Source organism: Heterocephalus glaber, unplaced genomic scaffold (assembly GCF_053883595.1).
Source record: "Heterocephalus glaber isolate CG9 unplaced genomic scaffold, H.glaber_assembly_v1.0 deba00001481, whole genome shotgun sequence".
NCBI lineage: Eukaryota > Metazoa > Chordata > Mammalia > Rodentia > Bathyergidae > Heterocephalus > Heterocephalus glaber.
The window spans coordinates 38581299-38598756 of record NW_028258317.1 but is presented as its reverse complement, the minus strand read 5'-3'; the positions used below and the strand labels follow the sequence as shown (position 1 = coordinate 38598756).

Genomic DNA, 17458 nt, shown 5'->3' with positions numbered 1-17458 from the left:
TGAGAGATAAAAGAGATAGGAGAGGTGTTTCTACACAAAAGCTAGCATGCTATATACACTCACTACTTGCTTTTTAAAACTAGAGAAATATACAGATAATTCCAGTTTCAGTTTCATAGGTCTAATTCTTTTTCATGACTTCAGAGTATCTTATAACCATGTATTTTTAACATGACCCAATTTTGATGATTATTAGTGTTGTTTCTGACCTCCTTGCTGCTCAGTGATATGGTGACTATCATCATACACTTGTCTGAACAATGAAGGCAGAAAATTAGAAGAGGAGTTACTGGGTCAAAAGATTGCACATTTTAAATTGTGATAAAGATTGTGAACTTTCCCACCTAAAAAATCTTACCAATTTGTATTTCTTGCAACCAGAGATAAGAGTGCCTGGCTTCTCTCAATCTCACCAATATTATGTACATACTTTTTGTGAGAACTTTGGATCGATCTTTGAAAATCTGAAAGATGAAAATAGGTATTTCACCATTGTGCTCTAAGAGAACAAACAAACTGCTCTTCCAGACAGTAGTTAAGCACATTCGGAGTCAGCCTCAGTCTTCTGGTTCCACCTCTCATTAGTTCTGTGACTTGGGATAGTTCTTTTACCTCTCTGAGCCTTCGTTTCCTTGACTTCAAATGAAGAGCTTAATATGTGTAAGTACCATTACATATGTTAACTAGCTACTAGTATCTTTATTTCACAAATGTAAAAAAAAAATTTCCTTGTCTTTTAGATTGAGATGAAAGTACCATTTTATAGGCTGTTATGAGAACTAAATGATAGAGTGCATGTAAAACAGTTAGTGCAATGTTTGATAATGGCTCAAGGCACATGAATATGATTGTTTTCATTAAGAAAGACATGGCAAAAGCTTTATAGAGGTGGATATAAAAGAATGGATCTTAGAAATATGTTTCATCACCATGTGCTGAACTTCTAAAGGCTCAAGTAGAGGCTGATGTATTCTAGCCTCTACTTGTCTAATTATTTCTGGGTTTAAGGCACAGCAAAATTAATTTAAAATACCCAGATTTAAAAATTCAAAATGCTAAAATTATTCATTCAGAGTAGCAGCGCTTGTTGAAAAATAAAATTTTTAAAAAAAACCTCATAAAAAGCCATTGATTTTCCCCTTCTTTAAAAGGTTTATTTGAGAAATCCTGTAGTCATCCAGAATCAGCAAATATATTTTTGTCATTTTTGCTGTAGTTACTTTTTATGTACATAAATAATTCAACATTACTTTTTCGATACATTTTTCTGAGCATTTGTGACACTGTTCTTGTCTCATCCCTGACTTCAAAGATATCATATTTGTGTTTTCATATTCATATATATTTCATTCTGTAACTTGTCTTCTATAAACATATGCATTTTGAGATCTACATAGAATTGTTTACTCCTTTTAGTTATGATTAAATTTATTTATAATTTATTTCTAGTTTGTGCTACAGATTTAAGTAGTTTCCCAATATTATTATTGTAAACAATGCTGCAATAGAGTTTCTTGGATACAGTTCCCTGTTTCTGGAGCATATTTACCCAAAACACCTTGGTAGATCATAGGGAATTTGTTTTTCAGCTTTACCAGACATCACAACATTTTAAAATGGCCAAATAATTTATGCTTCTACTGACATATATAACAATTCTAACCTTTGCATATCTTTTCCACATAAATATCATTTATTATTAATGTCTATCAATCTAATGAGCATAGCATGTTGAAATTTGCATTTCTCTGATTACCTGTGACCATGAACATCTCTAGTATTTATAGGATATTAAATTTTCTTTTTTCCAACATGATCATTATCTATTAGCTTTTTAAAATCTATTGTAGTTCATACATGCCCAAGATACAAATTTTTTGAATATTGATTATGTTGCTATGTATTTCATCTGATACTTTTTAGGCTATCTTTGTCTATGGAGTATTTTTCTCTTAGACATTTTAAATGTTTGTGTATATCAGTCTTTCCTTTGTGTTTTTGTATCTTCTTTGATAATTTTTTAATCCAAAGTGCCAAGATATTTTCCTTTTATTGTTATAAAGATGTGGATTTCTCTATCATTCTTCCAGCTACCCATTTCACTTTTCTTCTGTAGGTCCCAATCTTGTCAATTTCCTAAACAGATAGATATATTTAAGCAGAGAAATATCATGTCCCCAAGGACATGACAGCAAGGGCAGAAAAAGGCCCCGTGTACAAATAATAATGGCCAATTTTGCTGTGGATTGACGGTGGTGTTAAAGCACTTAATACAATAATTGGGACACAGAAAATGTTCATCTGATGAAAATATGTACATATATGTGTACATTATTGTTAATGAAATTTTAGTACCATAGGAGGCAGGAAAGTAGCTAATAACAAAATCTCATTAGAGATATGTATTTAGTTCTTTACAAATTAAGTATATGTTAAAGTAAAATAAGTTAAGTAAAACAGTCCTAGATTAGGTTTCTTGTTTTACAGATTTCTCATTATGTGGTTTTTGATAAATCATTTTAACCTCTTGAATTTTCAGAATTACCATCTATGAAATGGCATCAGAATAAATCCTACTCGAATTTTGACAATCAAATGATATCTTGGATGTAGAGTATATACACAAAAATCATTGAAGACAACAAGCACTTAATAAGTATGTTGTTATTATCTTAGTGGTAGGAATTAATAACATTGTAATTTTTAAATCTTGGGGTTTATTTGGGGGACCAGTAATTGATCCAATTTGGGTGCCAAGATAGCTTAGATATAGAAGACTAAATTTGAAAATTGACAGGAAAGTGGCTCTCCCAGCCTAGGCCACAGGTATAATTGTATTCAGAGTTTCTAAGGTGTCACTAAATTTTGAAATACAAACTATAAATTAAATGTAAAATATATCTGTGACCATTTTATAGGAAATGAAAATAAATCTACATACAGTATATGATAAACACTCAATCTGTGGATTCCTAGGACAGTGCCAAGAACAAGGGGATTTCAACATGTTACCACATACTGCCCAATTTAACTTTCTGTTTTTCCTCAATGCCAGCTCCAGGCAAGACCACAGCTTTAAGCTATGCATGCAATGGGTGGGGAAAAAGCAGGAGTAGGTGGGAAAGACTGATCTGGGTAGGAGGTAGGCTGATTGCCAAATTCCCCAGGGTGAAAGCTTTTTATTATAATTTAGTAGAAAGTCTTATGCCAAAAATGTTTCTGTAAATACATACAAATGTTGGTTCTTGTTGAAAAATGCAAATCAGATGGTTTCAATATTTTAAGGCTTACTTGGAATACCTTAAATAACAAGCACAAACATTTATATGTGTATATATACACATTTAAATGTATGCCAAATTAGACACATAGAAAATGTATTAGAAAATAGCATTAATAGGCCCCCACCAGCATCCTGACATCAGGCTGAAATGTAAATTAACTAGTGTAACCTTGGAGGTGCTGTAGGAATTTTCATCACCACAGCAAATATTCATGAGACCCTTCTTTAGGTTGTATTTAAACAATCACAGCCAAAAACAGACAGAAATAAACATCTGGGCTGTCTGGCTGCATTCCTATTCCAAAATATTCATCTTCTACTGAGAGGGCATCAAAACAATCTTGGGAGGATTGAATGTGCCAGTATCTGATCCAAAGTCTGACTGTTCTCTATCAAGTAGAGCTGACCTGGTGCTTCTCTACTGGTGAGGCAGGTATTAGATGTTGGTGCAAATTGTAGAGATCTGTCGACTAAGCCAAACTAAGACTGTCCATTCCTCATAAAACATCTGTAGGGCCGGGGATGTAGCTCAGTGCACCGCCCCTGCCTCGTAAGTGCCAGGTCCTGAGTTTAATCCCCAGTACTGGAAAAAAAGGAAAAAGACATAAAACACCTGTAGAACATTTAGATACTACTTGATTGATATAGATGATAAACATATATAATTTGTTTTAATAAAACTTTCCTTACATAACTAAAATATTTTATATGCTGGCCACACTTCTAAATAATGAATTCTTGGGAATGAAAGATTGTTGTTTAACATTATTGGCTGATCTAACAAATTGCAAACTTTTACAAATGCAGTGAGATTGATGACAGATATTTTGTTTCGATTGTATGGTAAAATCCTTTTTAAACTGTTTTATATTGCTTTTTCATGGAGAAGTAAAGAAAATGTCCACAGTAGCAATAACACTGATTGTCACTGCTATGTGCCCCAGGTTTGGCACAAAAGTCTTTTTGCAAAACATACATAATAATAAGCTCCACAAGTAGCTTACATCACTAAGTAACATGGAAGGAGTCAGAGAGCTGACCAGTGGCAAAAGTGGCACTTAATATCAGGTCCCATGTTTTGCATTAAGAACTGAATCTTTTTTCCTATTGAAAAGAAACTCATTCCAAAATTAATTAAAATGCTTAATAAAATAGCATATTATGACCCATGGTGCACCCTTTGATTACTTAGAATGAGGTTCAGATCACTCTAAAGTTACTAAATGGTTTATGTAACTCTCTCACAATTTGACTTTGGCTGAGTGTTCCACTGAAGCACTTGAATGATTTAGAAACTCTCATTGTTGCAAGTGGGAAACAGTCCATGTGCATATTTTAATAGGGCAGTAGTGTCAGCTCTGTAGTTGTTCTTCAGATCTTCAGGAAGGTAAGTGAAAGACTGATTAATTCATTCATTTACAATATTATTTTATCAAGTAATATGCTAGGTGATAAAGATGAATAAGGTTTATTTCTTACCCTAAGAGCTTGCAATCTAGTAAAGAGAAGTGGGACTAAATGCACCCACCCATACCCAAGAGCTGCAGATGTATGTATGGAGAAGACACACATAGAGGTCTTGCAATGCCTTTGGTACCCAAGTCTGTGAAATGTTTCTGAATGCTAAAGCTGGGTGTAACATTTATCCAATTAACAGTTGAGGAAGTAGTGTGCCAGTGTTGCCCAAGTTCAGCTAACTCTGGAGGAAGTTCATGATGTGAATAAACCCATCTAGATGTAGACTTGAAGAAAGATGAAGGCAAAAAGATAAAGAAAGCTACAGTAGGAGTTCAGGGCCAAGTCTTGGGTCAGAGATCAAGGCCACAGTGGAGCTGTTACCAGTTCTCATTTCTGAATAGATGCAGGAAAACAGATGTTGAGAGCTCTGGGAGAAAGACAGACATGATGTGGGCATGATATGTAATATGCATATGCAGTCTGTTTGAAGGAACATAGATTATTATTGTATATGTTACAAATAATATGATGTGTGTTATAATTATTATTATAAAGAGAGGGAAACTGAGGGATTTCCATGGAGATGACTAGCGTATTTGAGGAAGGGCAGATTCTGTGGGCTGACTTAGTCAGCAAACAGTAATCCCCTCCATCTTCAGGTAAGCTGAGAGTCTTAGGACTCCAGCTTCACAGCGGACCCTGGTGCAGCAGGTTTTCATGTGGGGCCACACTTTAGAGTTACACCAGTACGAAAGTCTGAGGCTAAGAGATTTTGAATTAATTCCCTGGGGTGGGGCTCAGGAATTGGCATATTTTTAAATAAATTTAACTTTTTGAAGAACAGTTTTAGATTCACAACATTGAATGGGAAATACAGAGAATTTTTATATATCCTTATCCCCACTCATGTAAAACCTTCCGTACTATCAACATCCAGCACCAGAGTGATGTAATGGTCACAACTAATGAACCTACATTGACACATCATCATCATCACCCTAAATCCTTGGTTTAGATGAAGGTTTATGAATTGTACATTTCATGGTTTTGGACAAATATATAATGACATACATGTAACACTCTAATACTGTGTAGAATGGTAGTTTTGCTTTATGGCTCCCTTGGTGAACTCCTGCATTAGCAGGAAGGAGTCACAAAGATAGGCATGATACCCAAAAGGTGCCCAGAAAATTACTTCAGGTCTCTCAAACTTCAGGAACTTTAACTTTCAGGAAAAAGCTAAAGAATATTCTAAAAATGTGCTATTTAGTATTGGAAGTACTAACCTTCTATAAAACCATCATTGTTTGAAGGGAGGGCTGGGACAACCTGCAGAAGATGGGCCCTTCCCACAGTCACTGGGACCGGAAGGTGGATGGGAAGTTTACAGATAACAAACTTAGGAGTCACAGTGGAAGCAGAAGATTTTCAGAACTCTTAGAATCTTAACTTTTTCAAAGTCTCTTTCCTTGAACAAGGTATCTGACCCCTCTGAGTGTCAGCTTCTTTGAGAAATGAAGATGATATCTAACTTGAGGAGTCACTATGAGAATGAAAGCCATACGTATAACCAACTTAGCATATGCCTCATATTCCTCTCCCTCCCTGCTCTATACAAAGTTACATAAATTATTAAAAATCCTAAGAAGCCTTTCCTGACCGCTTTGCTACCAGTGCATCCCCAGGGAATTCCCAGTGCATTTCCAGGCAAAGTAGAGCAGGGAGGGAGAGGAAGACATGACTGATGTATTTGAGAGAGATACGTGATTGGAGACATGGCCAGAGGTAGCTGGCTCTAATTTTGGTCAGAGAGAAGGGGCATTAGAGCATATTGAGGAGAATGGTGCAGAGGATTAACAAAGTAAGCTCGCAACTATCAGATGAAGGAGAACTCGTCCCCTGAAAAGACCATATTGTCTATGTGAAAGATATCCAGGGGCCCCCGGAGATGATTGTAGTGGTGGTCATCCTATAAATCTGCAATTCCCCCAAAAGCTTCTTATCTCTTCATTTTTCTCCTGAGTTTGTCAGAACCATCATCTCTCATGGGCATATTGGCTAGGAAGAGACATCTGCTTTTGCATAAGCAAAAAAGAAATGATTTTTGACAATCTGTTACCAACCAAAAAGGCCTTTCTTTATCATATTAAACAAAGACAATACAAACTCCTGTAAGATAAATCCTTATTCTTTAAGGTAAAATGTTATTTGTATACATTTTGTAACCAAAGGCCACTGAAATAAATCAGCTGATAAAAAGAATTTGCTGTAGGTGCTGAGTTTAGGGCCTGAGAATGAAAGTATGGACCTAGGATACTATTATTTTCAATTATCTTCAAGAACTAGCTATACTTCATTACCAGTAGGTGTCACTGCAGGCATTAAACACAGTCTGTTTCCAGGGAACTTTGTCCCATACATGTTGGTGTAATTTAATTGGTAGAACACAGTTATGACAGGCATAAAGGATATTTGTTCTGAAAAGCAATATATTTTATCATAGTCATGAACTTGTAAAAACATTGACTTAAGGAAACCAAAGTGTATGGTTTAAAGGGGCTTACTTAATACAATAGACGGTACAAGTAATGGAATCTTATAACATTTTAAATATATACAGGGGGTTTTCCTGGATAAGAAAAGGTTTGCTTTTCAGTTATTCTATAGAATCTGATTTATAAGATGAATTTAATGAGAATTCATAAACCCAACTGTTAACTTCTAAATTTCTGTGCAATTGACATTGTTTCCTTTAAGTTCTTGTAAGTTTTGAGAGAAAAGGGAAGGAAATTGAGAACTTTAGCTGGAAATACATTTGTTATTCTCTTTTGGGTTTTCTCTGGGCTTTTAAATATATAACATCTAGGATCAGGGAACTAAATTCACTCAGTCATTTATAGAAGCACACTTTAGTAGAGAAATATTGGCCAAAAAAAGCCAGTGATGTTTGTTCCATTTCTGCTGTGGTTTCAGCATTGATTCTGTAGGGTAGTCCTTCCTACATTGCTGAGATGAAACTTCGTACCAGGTATTCTCATAGAAACACCTGTACATTGAAATTCATTTGCCTGCTGGAAGTGTCAGTGGTTCTTACTTATGCATAATTTAACTGTGAGGAGTGTGAGTGTGCCCCTAGCAACTGTTTCATTAGCTCCATTTTACAAATTGAAACTGATGGTGGTTATGGAGCTTTTCAAGGGTGACATGGGGGCAATCTAATTTACCTAAGCTGTTCAAAGGTGAATTCAATCTTTTCAATCATAAATTAAATATGTTCAGCTTTCAACTCAGAAATAGCACACATTACATATCTGTAAGCCATAAGAGTTTTTCTTCCCTGGCCTACTTCCTTTGATTTTCCCAGGAATAACCAAACAAGCTCAGACACCCTGTGTTTTAACATGTCCATGTAACATCTAAAATATTTTAGGAATATCACATTTTAAAATTTTTTCTTGTGCATATTCACAAGAACTTTGTGAGCCCCTTGCCTTTGTACATAGATTCATCTGGGGGAGTCTTCTTGATGTTAGGCTCCTGAACTGTCACGATGTGAACAGGGTTTCTCAAAACAGACATAACATTATGGACAGAACAGCCAGATCTGTTAAAAAACAGCACTAATACATATCATATACCTCTGTAACACAAACTGTATGTCTGTACTGAATGATGACGAGGTACACACTGTTCTCTACAAAACCTACATTATAGACCTTATAACAGAGACACAAGAAATAGACAAAAATGTTTGTCAATCAACTGTACGACACTGGAATCACTGTAAATGTACTAGTTCGAGTAGCATTCATATGTGAAGTCCAAAGTAGTTGTCAAAGAACAGTCTTCCACATCTTCTAATATTTAATAGTATTAAAAGAGACTTCAAAGATCAATATTCTTCAATTACATAATCATGATACCAACTTCATTCCTTTTACTTTAATTCATTCCACTGGAATGCCTTTAGCTTTTATTGAAAACTTAAAAAGGAAATAGTTTTTTGCAGATTCAATCTGTAAGAAGTAAGGATATTACTTAAAAAGTAAGGATAGCTATTTTTCATGGACCCTAAATTTCAAGCTTTTTGTTATGATTTGCTTTTTCTGAGATCCTTATAATTTTATTTAATTTTTTAAAAGGTGAGTTGTTTAATAACTAGATTTCTTTCTTCTTCCAAATCCCTCAAACTTTGGCTCCTAAAAAGGAGGGCCAAAATTATGATTCTATTACAAGTGATGGTTTTATGCTTTATATTTTTATAATAACCTCATTAATAACACTCTTGTTTTTGTTTTTCTCTTTCAAACTTACTTTTCCCTCATATAGTTATATGTTATGTATCCTTGTAGGCTCTGGGACTTTGGAGAACAAAGTGAAGGGCAGTATAGATAAATTAAAATATAGCATAAATAAATAGAACAGGTTCCAGAATAAACCCAAATAACACTTAAAATATATATAACTAACCACATCCTGACCCCTATAATTTATAATAAAGGTGTAAGAGATACAGCTTTGCTAATTAAAAAGAATAAACAACACTAAGATCCCACCACCATACATATGTATTTGTATTATGATTTCCACAGTGGTTATACTAGTTTGCATTCCCACTAATAACATAGAAGTTTTCCTTTTTCTCTGCAGCCTCTTCAGCATTTGTTATTGTTTGATTTCTTGATGATAACCATTCTTTCTGGAGTAAGATGGAGTCTCAGTGTTGCTTTAATTTGCATTCCTCTAATGACCAGAGATATTGAACATTTTTCATTTAATTATTTCCCATTTGTACTTCTTCTTCTGAAAAATGTCTGTTCATTTCACTTGCCCATTTTTGAATAGGTCTTTTCCTGTGGGAGGTCTAATTTTGAGTTCTTTATATATTCTGTACATTAGTCCTCTGCCCAAAGAGTAGCTGGAAATATTTTTTCCCATTCTGCAGATTATCTCTTCACATTATTGGACCAAAAAAGAGTTACTTTTCTAGGCTCAGAATCTGACTTGCTGGTGGACAGGAAGAACAAATTGAATAAGGGAGATGAAGGCTGATCTGGATGGAGACAAACACCTAGGCATAGTGAGTGTTAGGGCAAAGAAAAGTGACTCATTAAAATCTTTTCCAAATCATGGTCTTGCTATTTGATTTTGGACTCAAGAGAATTTTGGCAAAACACAGTAAAGCTGAGACAGGAAATTAGTCTTCATTTATAAACATTTGGATGGTTTGGGGAAGGGGGAAGATATTGTTAAAATAAAAGTAAAACATTTTCTTAATTTTAATAACAGAATGAGCAATAAGAATGATGGATAAGTAAGTTCTTCAAATTGAATACTCATTCAATATTTATTGCTCCTTTGACACATTGAATGATTGATTGATAGGATCCTAGTCGTGATAATATTATACAATCAGTTTTTATTCTTTTTGTCTTTATTTTACAAGTTTTATGTAATTTTTTACCTGCTCTATATAGATTTCTTTTGAAAAGGTAACATTTTAAGAAATGCACTTTGAAAAGCTCAAATTAAATTATAAAACAGTAAAGCGTATTATATGTGCAGATAGAATTTTGTCTAAAATAATATACTCCCATTTAAAAATTTTTCTTAGACTAGTACTATCAAATATGGACAAAAGCACATGTTTGTTATTTAGACTTGGTTATCAACTAAATACAGGAGAAATCTATAATTTTAACTTCAGGTTTTGGCTAGAAATACATTTATTCCTTTGCAATATGGATGGGTTTAGTCACTGCAATTTGTCATCTGAAAAGAGAGGTAAGTATTCATTTGATTTGGAAGCTATGCATTTTCAAAATGACTAGCCTAAATTTTCTGTTTTATAAGTGAGGAGATAGCATCCACTCTATTTAAGTGACCAAGACACTGAACTAGTAGCAAAGCTAAACTTCTATTTATCTCATCACTTTTAGTCTCACAGTCTTATTTCAACTATAGGATAATTATATTTTAAAAAATTCATGTGTCCACAACATGATATTTAAAATTTAACCATAATTTAGCTGTATTAGAATACTGCATCAGTAATTAGATGGACATGGATTTGGATTTTTACCATCCAATTACTAAATATATACTCTTGGGATAATTACTTTATTTCTCTGGATTCCTTAAGAAGTTCTCTTTATGAGGCTATTTTGAGAACCAAATGAGAAAACTTATGGGAAATACTTGGCAATTTTAAATGCTACAACAAATGGTAATTTTTTTCTGTTACTTCCTCAACTATAATTGCCACAGTGAGCCCTGTCTTTCTAATTGAGATTCATCATTTTCATGAGCAGTTTCCTTGATGCCAGTGTAAGTGTCAGGAGTCAAACCTCATGGCAATTTTATTATTCTCCCTATCGTGTACATTTAGCATTAGATGGTAAGTGATGCATGCGTAAACTTGGAATCAAAAATTCACCCAAATTATATTCAGAAAACTAGAGTTTTCTGAAGTTCAAAATGTATGAAATAGAATTTAATTATGTGGCTTTTTTTATTCTCTGATTTTTCTGAATGTAGTTTCTCTATATGGTAAAGTCAGAGAAAGAAAATAATATACTTCTCCCATAGGTGTTAAAGAAAACATTGAGTTCTTGTTTATAGTCAATAAATCTGATAATTGATTATATAAAAGCATAATTATTAAACTTTTAATATTGAAAGAATAGCATTGAAGCTGATAATTTTTAGAAAAGCAGAATCTATTTTAAAGATTGTTTGATTCTGTTTTAGAATTCTAAGAAGCATCACTATACATAGCTTTTGTAAACTTTACATTGCTATTTTCTAAGGCTACGTAAAGAACAGAAATTGATCTCATTTCATTTGTGTGGCACAGTAGATAAGAATCATTCCTTTTTTTTGTTTCGTGGTTCTAAGAATTAACAAAATCATTGGAAAGGATGAGACAGTAGATTCATAGCAGCATATTGTATTTTAAGAATATAAAGATGCCAAGTGAAAGAAGTGATTTTTCTAGTCCCATTAATCTTAAGCTGTCCTATTAATTTCAAGTCCAAGGAATTTAGTTAGTATATTTTTCCACTGATAGATGCTCTAAATTGCTTTCACATGTATGCTGTGGTGAGAACATTGGTCCTTGGAAAGTAGTAGAGCTGTACTCCTATGTGAAAAAAAAGCCTTGTATTTCTTCATTTTTAAAGGAAAGTGATGATGCAAAGGACTTAGGTCAATGTGTTTTTATTCTTTTTGTCCCACCTCTGAAGAGCTAGCTAATCAATTATTAAAAAATCAAGACTATAGTAACTATATCTACTGGGCAACAAACATGGATAAAATGAGCAAAATTCCATAAAGAGCACTTATCAGGTCCTCATCACCACCACCCCAAACATAGCTCTATTTTTGCTCCGTGATTGTACAGTGCTCTCTTCACTCCACTGCCAGCTCTAAAATGTAGAAACTAAATGACCTCCAGGACTCCTTCCAGGTCTGTGTTCTTTATGCATTGGTTAACCTATACATAATTTTTCAAATGCTTCAATAAAAGCTTGTTGAATCAATGTAGAATGAATATGCAGATGTTTGCACCATATGGTTAAACATTTGGATAGTTCAAGGAAATTTTTTCAGTTTTTAAAGGTGTTTAATTTTTTTGAAGATACTGGCTGCTTGGAAATTCTGATTTAACTCTAGAAATGTAGAATGTTAATAAGTTCTTTCTAAACAAAACTATTCACTGAACTACACAGAATTAACAAAGTAGAAAAGATTCAAGCTACTTTTCATTATCTTTTAATAGCAAACTGATATTGAAGAATAAGTACCATTAATTGTTGTTGGATTTCTGCACATCTGCTCTGTCTACTTCTTACTCATCTTTGTCATAATGTAACCATAGAAATAGAAATAGAAATCTGGCTTTTATTAACAAAATTAGAGAAACCTGTGCCATAATATGGAGGTAGCCCACCTCACACTTAACAGTAGTTATAAGGCTCAAATACCTTAAAGGCTTTTTCCTTTATGTTGAAGTTCTTTTTCTGGTACACATAAACAGGCCTGCATACCGAAAACATGTAGTCACTGACTACATTCACTAGATGAGAATTGGGCCTACAGCCATACCACCAACAGACTAAGAACTTGCCAAAACTCACAAAGAAGAGTCAGGCCAGCTTTTCTCTGGATAAATTAACTCCGAAATATCAAGTCAAGAGAGTAACAGGGTGTATATTCTCTAAGATACAATCAGATTCTAGAGTCCCAGTCAAAAGGGTGCAAGGGTGCCATAGTGGCCTCAGGTTTTGCTAAACTAATTTCTTTCTTTCTTTCTTTCTTTCTTTCTTTCTTTCTTTCTTTCTTTCTTTCTTTCTTTCTTTCTTTCTTTCCTTTCTTTCTTTCCTTCCTTCCTTCCTTCTTTTCAGGAAATCTAATTCTTGTATCTTCTTTCAACAGGGAGGCATCTTTTTTCTGGGTTTTGTTACTCTATACACAGATTGGTTTTAAGAGATTTTCTTAAATTGTATTTGTATTTGCTTACATCTACCAAGTCCTCATGTCCTCTTCCTTCTATGCTATGCATTTTATTCCTTACCCTAGACCATCCTCTTACCCCAAAAGACCTCATGCCATCAATGTGGTTCCCAGCTATAAAGATTTCTCCAAGTCTCTGTTTCTTACCTTTAATTCTTTGTACCTTATCCCTCTAATAATTAAACAGGACCCAAACCAAAATTAAATAGAATCTATAGAATATGATACTTAACAAATTCTAGATCCTTTCAAAAACTTACCTGCAAAAATTACATTCAGATGCATGTTGTCAATATTAGTGTCACAGAAGGGGCCCTTACCGTGATGCTGAATTTAGCAGTCTTGAACTTCACTGAAGGGACTGTTTAGTTCTATTAATTCATCAGCCATTCGATTCCTACCATTTTCACCACCATTGCCCCACATTGGATCCTTTTTCCCAGGAGGCAATAATCTTTAGATTGTCCACATCCAGTATCTCTTTTCCAGTGCCTTTCAGCAATTAATTCTATCTTTCTGTAAACAGTTCATACACACAAATTAGCACATTGCTAGAAATTTTGGTGTGGTAGATAGAGTAATGACCTCCAGTGATGTGCACACCCAAATCCTGGAAATATATGAATACATTACCTAACATGGCAAGACAGGGGTTTTGCAGATGGAAGAGTTCTGTTGAATTATCTGTGTGGGCCCAATTTTACCACTTGGTAAAAATGAATCTTTTCCAGCTGCAGTCAGAGTGATACAAAGACAGAAAATAAGGTCAGGAAGATGCAACCTTGCGAGCTCTAAAGATTGCTGCCATAAGGAATGCAATCTCTAAAAGCCCAAATAACAAGGAAGTGTGTGCCCCTAGCCTCTAGACAGAAACAAAGCCCAGCAGACACCTTGACTTTATTCTACTGAGATTGGTCAGACTTCTGATCTACATAAACTTCAGTTGATACTTTTTAGTGGTTTAAATTACTGAACTTTTGGCAAATCATTACCACAGCAATAGAAAATTAATACATCTAGGTTCAAATTCCAGATTTTACTAAAATGGCTATACATCAAGGAAAGTAAAACATAAAGGTATTAAAGCTCCCTTCCAGTGGCAAAATTGCTATCTTCTTTCAGAGATCAGATATTGCCTGATTACTTTAATAAATGAACGTCTACTACTATACTGATCAGTGTCATCCCATAAACTAAGATTTCAAGTATGAGTAAAAGAAAACTTTTAAAGGACATTTAAGCCCATCGTTTAAATAAAATCACTTAAATTGATGTGTAGAGATACTTAAAGCCAATGAATAAGTACCTTTTACATATGAGCTGCTAAATGAAGATTTGTTGCTTAAATCCCCATTTAACACAAAAAATAAGACTCAAAGATATCCACTCAGCAAAAGTCATAGAGTTGACTATTTATTTATTTATTTATTCAATAGTTATTAAATATCTTCTATCAGCCAGTTATAAATAATTAATGAAGAGTAATGAACTCTAAACTGTGTCTATTGCCAAAGAAAACTAGAATTGTATGAGGAAACAGAATTATAATCTCTGGCCAGAATAAAGTTTTGAGGATGTCAAAAGGAGCCTGAAACAGAGGGCCTAGAGGACTTTTAGGAAAGAGAAGCCATAGACCTGAAATGAAGAAACCACTGAAGACAATTTCATGTAATTAATGGCTTATGTTTCAAGTTGGCCTTTAGAGACTCAGGTAATCAAATTGAAAATACTAGTTCAACAAATACTATATGCTAGACATGGTGTGATACATACAGTATAGATCATGTTACGAACAGTCTCTGCTTTTCTAGAGCTTACCATTGCACTGCTCGCCAGGGAAAACAAACACTCAATAAATAATTAGAAATTTAAATATTTGCTGAAAGATCATGTGTACAAATAGGGAACTACTTAAGAATCAGTGTAGATTTTTGGAAGATGTACTATTTATGATAAGAGCCAATGGATGAGGTAAAGAAAGTAGAGAACATTTGTTTTAGAAAATATCTTCCCTGAAATGTTTTGTCTTCTCTGAGGGATGCTTTTCGTGATTAATCAGCATGCCATTTACATTACTTAAGACATTTTAAAAACAAGCATCAGAATAAATCCAAGCAAATGTAACTTTTACTCTCTTAAGAAATTTAGAGGTAGGAAATACCAGAGTTGATAATTTTTAACAGTTTACCAAAATTGTCAAGGACTAAGGATTATTTTTATCTTTTTTCAACTATCCCCAGAAGATTAGCCTTCCTCCTCAGACCTGTACAGTCATAAGATTTCTGCTTGAACTTAGAACGCATGTTCTACTTCCAAAGGCAGGAAGGAAATGAAGAGTAGAGTTCACTTAACGTGCATCTTTCTTTTCACTAGGAAAAAGATCCTTCTCAGAAAAAATTCATTCTCTGCCCCTCCCTTAAGAGTATTTCCCCTTCTGTGAAGATCTACAGCTATAGGATATATGATGTAGTTAAAAATAGAACCTGAAAGTATCTAACTACAATGCAATAGAAAATTGCCTCATGTAGTATTAAGTAGAACCTTTAAGACCAGTCTCTCTCTCTCTCTCAGTCTAATCATACAAAAAGGTTGAGGGTACAGTTACTTGGCTCCTAAGAACTCCTGGGTTTCTCATTCTATGTGAGTTGCACTGAGCACTGAACTTCAGACAGACTACAAAAAGCTCATACACTCACTCTAGTGTGTACTTATCTGGTGCATATCATTTGTACAATTCATTGACTAATTCAGTAGTAAGCCAAAATGTAGGCAATCCTGAATCAAGTTGGCTATAATTTGGATAAATGTTCCCCAAAGTCCATGTGTTGAATGCTTGCTCCCCAGCCTATGGCACTGTTGGGAGGTGATAGAATCTTTAAGTGACAGGGCCTAGTGGAAGGAACTTAGGTCATTGGAGGAGTATCCTTGAAGAGTATTTTGGAACACTGGTCTCTCTCTCTCTTTCTCTCTCTCTCGCTCTCTCTCTCCCCTCCCCCCTCCCTCCCTCCCTCCCTGGCTCCTTCCCTTCTCTGGTTGCTATGAGGTGAGCAGCTCTTCTTCCATGTGTTCCCACCATGATGTACTATCCTTCAAGGGGACCAAATGACCATGGACTAAAACCTCTGCAACCATAAGCCAAAACAAATTTCTTCCTTATAAATTGATTCCGTCAAACATTTTGTCATATTAACAGAAAACTAACACAGAGTTTAAAAAGTTTTATCACCAATCTTTTAACCTTGACCCATCCTCAGCCTTCTGGCCTAGTCCTATCACCTGGAAATCATAAGGCTGCCTCTAGATGCAAAGACATTGGGAAATGAGTATGTGACATTTTTAGGTTCATTTGTATGTCTGCATAAAACCTGACTGTTGGTTAGGTAACCTACAGTATGTGGGACCTTGTGTAAAGTTTTAGAAACCAACAGAGAAACTATTCATTCAAAAAGAAAAGCTGTCATGATGATATGACAAAGTCTTAGTATTTCTCATGAGGGATAAGAGTTCTATTAGTTCTTTGGGAATAAATTCTATATATTATTTAATGTTTGTGAGTTAAATCCTAGATTGTGCAAATTCTTTCTAACTTCTCATGACCAAGCTGTCATAGGTAGGTTGGAGAAATTTTTATTGCTCTTTTTTTTAAATCAAAGATAACAATTTTGTAGTTTAAAATCATTGGCAATTAATTTCCATATATCAGCTGAAGAATTAGATGGCTGGCTACCACAAAATTATTTACATTTCTGTGTTAAGTGTTTCAGTGGCCCACAGGGCATCTGTTTATGATGCTGAGATTATTGTATGCCCAATATTAAGAAAGCTAAATTTAGGTGTGCTAAGGTTCAGAGCATGCTATCATAAAGTATTTTAAGATAGAGGAATTTGGGAAAACTACATCTTTCACTTTCCCCAATCCTTCTCCACTAAAACAGATCCTAAAACCTAGGAAGAGTTTTGTGATCTTCCCCTGAAGAAGATCATAAGATCCTCATATGAGAGGTGCTCTCCCTCTACCCAAAGGAGAAGAAATCTGTGTCTCTTTAGATAGGAGGACATGGAGATTTTGGACAAACAGGCCTTGTTAGGTTGCTCTCAGTTTATTACTGTTAGCTTATACTCCTTTTGTCCAATTATACTTCTCCATGACTATCCACATTTTCTGCAGCCCTAGCTTAAAAATACGTAAGTTAAACTGTTTCT

The 17458-nt window shown here is 34.5% G+C and overlaps 1 long non-coding RNA gene across 4 annotated transcripts in view; it reads left to right on the top strand.

Moving 5' to 3' along the window:
• The window catches only part of LOC101707767 (uncharacterized), a 163306-nt gene that overhangs the window by 80494 nt on the left and 65354 nt on the right, over positions 1 to 17458 (top strand). The window lies entirely within an intron of this gene.